The sequence below is a fragment of the Globicephala melas genome, chromosome 4 (genome assembly GCF_963455315.2).
Source record: "Globicephala melas chromosome 4, mGloMel1.2, whole genome shotgun sequence".
Taxonomy (NCBI): domain Eukaryota; kingdom Metazoa; phylum Chordata; class Mammalia; order Artiodactyla; family Delphinidae; genus Globicephala; species Globicephala melas.
In genome coordinates, this window is record NC_083317.1 from 53,122,975 (window position 1) to 53,130,681 (window position 7,707).

A 7,707-nucleotide genomic window follows, 5' to 3' on the forward strand; every position below is an offset into this window, starting at 1 on the left:
AGCATTCAGGGCAGAGGGAACAGTATAGGTAAAGACATGGAAGACAAAAAGCTGTGACCATTGGGAACGAGCAAATAGGTCAGTGTGGTAAAGATTATCTTGAGCTGGGATTTAAACCCACACTCTGTTTTCTACACTATGTGATGCTATACACTCCTGATAGGCTACAGCCTTGGTGTATGCAGATCTACTTAGAAAATGTACCCTTGACACCGAAGCTAATGATTATCAATATAAAACTGATGAAACTATTGCATTTAATTAATGGCTCATTATTTAGAATCCTGAATCCCTCAGAAGGACGCTAATATAAAATGTAATGAATGTAATATAAGGTAAAAGTCACATGAATTTATTTATCTATTTATTTATTTAATAAATATTTATTAAGTGCCAATTATACGTTACAAAATTGTGCCGGTGGAGAGATGCAATGATAAACAAGCTATGCCCTGTGCATCCAAACACTTGACAATATAATAACAAAAATGGTCTGCCTCAAGTCTGAAATACAAGAGACAAACAGCAAAAATTGCTCAGTATAATCCTGGCCTTATTTAATAGAAATGGGCTGTTTTGGCTGTTATCACAGGTATCCTGGTCTGTTTAGCAGTTTTATCCCTGTGGTAAAGGTGGGCATATATCAGTCTTGATACTATTTCGTAAAATCATCTAGTATATTTATATTGATTCTTTGTTCGTTAAAAAAAATCTTTATGACAGTAATTTCACTATTCCATCTAGGAATAAAATGTTTTGACAGGGCTTCCCTGGTGGCGCAGTGGTTGGGAGTTCGCCTGCCGATGCAGGGGACGCGGGTTCGTGCCCCGGTCCAGGAAGATCCCACATGCCGCAGAGCGACTAGGCCCGTGAGCCATGGCCGCTGAGCCTGCGGGTCTGAAGCCTGCACGTCCGGAGCCTGTGCTCCGCAACGGGATAGGCCACAACAGTGAGAGGCCCGCGCACCGCAAAAAAAAAAAAAAAAAGTTTTGGCAAAATACAGGTGTATTCTGAACCTCGTGGCTGTTCTAATCCTCATTTTCACTTAATAATATTACTTTATGTCTGATCAAGCAGGAACTTGTGATTTAATGCTTACGACTATTCTCTGAGGCCTCATCACTGTGGTAGGAACTAACACAGACCAATCTGTATTGCAGACTAATACAGAGGATCAAAAATTGACTATGAGAGAGTCAGCAAAAAGGGTAGTTAGCCTTTGTTGCTTATGCAATCAGCCACTCTCTTTATCTTATATTAATTGTACTAGGCTGTTTATTATAGATATTCAAACATAGAAAATAGCCAGAATCCACAATAAAGCCCTATGTATCCATAGTCCATCAACAATAAATATATTAGTATGTATCTCTAAAGAATGTCTCTTTAAAAAAATAAAAACCGTTATTACCTAAATACTTACAATAGCTCCTTAACAGCCTTGAATACCTGCTTAAATGTTCAAAGTTCCAATTGTCTCATATATGTTATTTTTATTAACACTTGTTTGAATCAGGATCAAAATAAGGACCACACATTGCAAATAGTTGATATGTTGTTTAAATCTTCTTTAATCTATAAGGATCCCCTTCAATTTTATTTTTCTCACTCACAATTTAAATGTTGGAAAAAAGAACATAGGTGCTGATTGCATCCCTGTAGTGTCACTTGACATGTTCATTAGTCATATAATTAAATTTGCATTTGGATCTAAAGATGTCTTCTAAATTAAGTTTCTCCTACATTTTATTTTTTGAAAAGATTATTCCATAGCTGTATGTATTTAGATCTCTCTGTCAAGAGAGATAACATCTAGTCATCTTTCTTTTTGTGATGTTAACAGCTATAGATGCTTAATGTCTAGATCTAAATTACTTTTCGAAGAATCAACTTATCTTTGTAACTATGTTTGAAGGAAATATTGTGTTCTTCATATTCCTGTCAACTGAATATAGGAAAAGAAAAATGGATGCATATGGTATTTCTCCTTCTAGAAAGAAAGAGAGAGAGAGAGATCATCAATGGAAAAAAAATAGCTACTCTTAGGAATCTTATAATTGACTGGTAATATCATGCAAGTTATTTCATTGTTGCTATAGAAATCCTAATGAATAAAAGCCATTATTTTAAAACAAATGTTATAATAGATATTTTCGAGTCTCATGAGATCTCAGCACTATGAAGATTATTTTTGTAGCTTGGAAATTGTTTCTATTTATATCTGCTTACTGTAAGGTAGAAGAAAGTGAGGCATATAAGGCACCATGTCCCACGGACCCATAATTAAAGTCACATAGGAAGTCAACTGCAGAAATGAGAATGTAGCTAACACATATTTTGGCCCTATTTTACACAAAATGTTAAAATATTCCCTAAACTAATAAAAGAAGCATAGGTAGTGATGATACTGAAAAGAGAATTCAATTTAGGGCAAATGATTTTTTAAAAAAGCTTCAAAGGATAGGTTATATTTGAAATAGACCTTGAAAAGTAACTTATATGTTGAGAGGGAGACTGGAAGGCATTCAAAATGGAAAGCAATGAAATGGAAATGGATAGTAGCCTGGTTTGGATGGAGAGTGGTGGACTAAAGATGGGTAAAAATCTGTAAATGTGGATGGAGACCATATATTAGTGGCTAAGTATACTGGGTTTGGAACTAGATACCTAGCTAGAGTACAAATTTTAGCTCACCTTCTAAGTAGTAGTGTGACTGTGTTAGTCTGGGTCTTCTGAGAAGCACATACCAAGACAGATTTAGCCATACAACAGCTGATTGAAGTAAATGCCTATGAGGGAAAATGGGAGATAGCCAGAGAAGATCAAGAAAGTTGTCAGACTACGATTTAGGCCTGCCACCTTTTAAAGAGAAAGAGAAGGAAGGAAGGACTGCAGTGTAGCTCAGGAAATTTCTACAAAATTGGTAGGGAGTCTTTGAGCCAAAGTTGTTTGTTAGAAGAGTCCTGTATCTCCCAGTCACTGACTAGGAATAGCCCTTAGGAACTGTGACTTTGGTGCACAATGGTGATGGATTTCAGAGCCCAGCAGCTGGAGCCATGGTCTGTTATGCTCCCTACCCTGAAGGATACATTTTTGTGTCTTGAGTAGCTAACTTTCTGAGTTACAGCTCCACCATTTAACAAGGGGAAATATAAATATTTATTTCATAGATTTGTTGACAATTACATGAGCAGGTATCTATAAAGTAGAAAAAAATTATAGTTTAGAAGTTGTTTTGGTTTCAGATATGATGTTGGTGGCTTTGATGATTATGGCAAATAAATGTAAGGGTAAGAATTTTTCTTCAATTGGGTTACAAATCAAAAATGTATAAAGTCTTCTTGGCAAAAACGTGATATTTTCAAACTGTACTATAGGAATGAAAAAGCATTTATTGAGAGAGAAGTGTCAGAAGAACAGTAGGGAAAGGCACCATCATCTCATGGGATTTAGAGATAAAGCAGTGGGAAGGAGAGGCTATTAGTATATACCAATCTTGTAAACAAGACATTGAATGAGGGTACCCTATGGGAAAACTGTCATATTAAATAAGGCAATATATTAGGAGGTAACAAAATCCTGAACTCAAATGTTGGCTATAATCATGGAAAGAAAGGACAATATAAATGAAACACTTAGGAGAATTCATCTATGGACAGGATATCTAAGTAGATGTGTAAGGTTAGAGGAAAGAAGAAGCGAACTTTGTCACCAAGATTTCAAGTTTGTATCTTGGGAATGTTGATTGGGGGTAAAAAAAAAAAAAAAGGTTTAAAAAAATTAAAAAGTTTGGGCTTTCCTGGTTGCACAGTGGTTGAGAGTCCGCCTGCCGATGCAGGGGACACGGGTTCGTGCCCCGGTCCGGGAGGATCCCACATGCCGCGGAGCGGCTGGGTCCGTGAGCCGTGGCCTCTGAGCCTGCGCGTCCGGAGCCTGTGCTCCGCAATGGGAGAGGCCACAGCAGTGAGAGGCCCGAGTACCGCAAAAAAAAAAAAAAAAAAAAAAAAAAAAATTAAAAAGTTTAAGTTTAGATATTGTCAATCGATTTAAATTTTAGATTTTTGAAATTGTGGTGTTAGCCAGTTATTCCTATCTAAAATTGAAGGTTAGCATCCTAGGAATAAGTTAGATCATCAGTAAATAGACTTGGGACTCAATAGAATAGAAATGATCTTGTGATTAAGAAAACACATATGGTCACCAAGAAAATAAATGTAGAGAATAGTGAAGCGAAACAAAGTCAGGACTTTCATTTAATTCCTGAATTTGGCTAGCAGGTAAAGCCAGGGCTTTGAAAGTTAGTAAAAGTGAGTGGAAAAGGAAAGTAAGAGGGAAGAAATAGTGAATTCAGAAATTTAGGTGGTCAATTTTGTTTCTTTTTATGGCTGAGTAATGTTCCATTGTATATATGTGCTACATCTTTTTCCATTCATCTGTCGATGGACACTTAGGTTGCTTCCATGTCCTGGCTATTGTAAATAGTGCTGCAATGAACATTGTGGTACATGTCTCTTTTTGAATTATGGTTTTCGCAGGCTATATGCCCAGTAGTGGGATTGCTGGGTCGTATGGTAGTTCTATTTTCAGTTTTTTAAGGAACCTCCATACTATTCTCCATAGTGTCTGTGTCAATTACATTCCCACCAACAGTGCAAGAGGGTTCCCTTTTCTCCACACCCTCTCCAACATTTAAATACCGTATGCTAACACATATATATGAAATCTGAAAAAAAAAAAAAGGTTCTGATGCACCTAGGGGTAGGACAGGAATAAAGATACAAACGTAGAGAATGGACTTGAGGGCATGGGGAGGGGGAAGGGTAAGGTGGGATGAAGTGAGAGAGTGGCATGGACATATATACACTACCAAATGTAAAATAGCTAGTGGGAAGCAGCTGCATAGTTCAGGGAGGCAGCTCAGTGCTTTGCGACCACCTAGAGGGGTGGGATAGGGAGAGTGGGAGGGAGGGAGTCGCAAGAGGGAAGAGATATGGGGACATATGTATATGTATAACTGATTCACTTTGTTATACAGCAGAAACTAACACAACATTGTAAAGCAATTTCACATCAATAAAGATGTTTTAAAAAAATAGAACAGAATAGAATAAAATAAAATAAAATAAAATAAAATAAAATAAAGAAATTTAGGAGGCAGTCCTGGGTCAGGCCCAGCCAGGGTGAGGGCCAAGGCAGAGGTGCTGGAGTGCAGTGGGTGGGCTCTGCAGGGAAGTGTGCCAGAGGGGGCACGGGGAGAGCAGGGTGCTGCGGTTTGAGCTTGAGGGTGAAGTTTGTGAAGCAGGAGGATGGGCCAGCAGTCTGAATGCCACAATGGATAACCATTTTGCTACAGCATTTGTAATTGCTTGTGTACTTAGCCCCACTTCTACCATCTATACGGCAGCCGCAATTGGCACAGACTTCTGGTATGAGTATCGAAGTCCAGTTCAAGAAAATTCCAGTGATTTGAACAAAAGCATCTGAAATGACTTTGCTAGTGATGAGGCAGATGAAAAGACATAATGATGAACTTTTCCGATATAATGGCACAGTGGGATTGTGGAGACGGTGTATCACTATACCCCAAAATACATACTAGTACAGCCCACCTGAAATGACAGAGTCATTTGATATGGTCACAAAATGCATGAGTTTCATGCTAAATGAGCAGTTCATGGAGAAATTTGTTGATCCTGGAAACTAGAACGGTGGGATTGATCTTCTTCGGACCTCTTTGGCGCTGCCAGTTCCTTTCACCTTTTGTTAGTCTAGGTTTGATGTGCTCTGAGGCTTTGACTGGACTTTGTGCTTGTATCCGCTGAAGCTTGTACCCCCACCATTGCCACAGGCATTCTCCATCTCCTTGTGGGTCTGTGTTCCCTGGGCTCAGTGAGTTTCTACATTCCTGGAACTGAACTACTCCACCAGAAATTAGAGCTGCCTGAGAATGTGTCTGGCAAATTCAGATGGTCCTTTTGCCTGGCTTGCGTCTCAGCTCCCTTACAGTTCATGGCTTCTGCTCTCTTCGTCTGGGCCCCTCATACCAACTGGAAAGAGTACACCTTAATGAAGGCATATCGTGTGGCATGAGTGGGAATCTGCTTGCTTTACAATTGTCACTTTTATGATTTTTTTACATTAATATTTTCCCTTATCTCCCCCGCCCAATTGTTTTTAACTTTGTGGTGTGTGTGTGTGTGTGTGTGTGTGTGTGTGTGGCTGTGTGTGGGTGTGTGTCATTTCATCCTGAAAATTCATTTTATTTATTCACACAGATGGTTTCTTAATACTGCTAAAATTTATATGGAACCTGAGTGAGTCCATTTATCAGACAAACTAATCTAGGTTCAGAGTCCAGACAGAAAAAAATGGGTAGACTCTTGGCACAAATTTGTCAAAGAAAATTGGTAGTAAGGGGTTGACCCAAAGCAAGTTCTTCTGATGTCTGTTGGACTTCTCAGTGTAGTAACTGTATGTGTTTAACTGGAAACTCTAGTTTCTTTGGGAAACCTCTTATCATCGTCAAAACTTCTATTCACTTTGCTGTTGTAGATAGCCTGTCAGCCAGAGGTATTAGTGCTATTTTCAAGGACTTAGGCTATCTAAAAATAAGGAAATTACCTAAGATCTTTTTCCCCAAATATTGGCATATAGCTTCATCTGAGGTGAAATATCACGGTTGTTTACCTATACTGTGTCTGTTTACAAGAAAGGAAGTGTTTACATGGAATTTTAACTTTGTAACTGCACGAATTCCAGTTCAGCGAGACAAGAGGATTAACCTTATTTTACTTTTTTTTTTTTAACTCTCCTTAATATGTCAATAGGACTTTCAGTATCACCAAACCATTTTGGATTTTTTTTCCTTCCCTCCTCATACACCAGGCTTATTAAAACAGTGCTTTCTTTTTAACACCACATTGGGGTCCCAGAGTAAAATTCTCCAACTGCCATCTATTTATTTCAGCTAAGTACCATAAAGAAGGTTCCACCATAATGACCCCCTGGAGCTATGAAAACTACCACAAGACCTAAAGCTTTGGCTGGTCATTAACTTCCAACTATGGTCTTTATTTCTTGTGATGAAATGATGTGCCTTTCCTTGCCTAATCCCTTCCTGGTGTGTATCAACATTATTTAATGTCTTCTAACTCAGTCATTATTTTATACATATGTCTATAAACACTGAACTTTAAAAATCTTATTTATTTATTCCATTACTGCAGTACTTGACAGATTTTTTAAAAATGTAACAGTAATTTCTTACAAAATCCTAAATCTTTCTTAAAAAATAAAAAATGAGAAGAGAGAGGAAAAAAAAAGAAATTTAGGAGGCAAATGATGAACACTGGCCAGGAAAATATTTCAAGAAAAACTTCAACCTTGGAAATCAGAATAGAAGAGGAATGAAATAAATGTGTTAGTTAAAATTGTTTAGTGATCTTTGAGACCCCAGTTTCATTAGGTACAGAATCCTAAGTATATAAAATAAGTCAACTATATGGAAGATAAGGCACCAAGGGTAAATTCATTTTCTAAGATTGCTGAAAGAAAATGGAAAGAAAGTGACAAAACAGTAAGAAGTTTGGGGGCAGCAATGATCAGAGAAGTGTGTTTGTATTTTTGTTTATTTTTCTCAGGGGGTTGTGTGTTGCTTATCCCAAGTATATTTTCAGGCAGAGGGAAAGAAAGTAGTTGTAAATGAAA

At 37.8% G+C, this 7,707-nt stretch overlaps 1 pseudogene; it reads left to right on the forward strand.

Annotated features, from left to right (window-relative positions):
* The first annotated feature begins 5,319 nt into the window (after positions 1-5,319).
* Positions 5,320-6,090, forward strand: LOC115855700 (claudin domain-containing protein 1 pseudogene; annotated as a pseudogene).
* Positions 6,091-7,707: the final 1,617 nt, after the last annotated feature.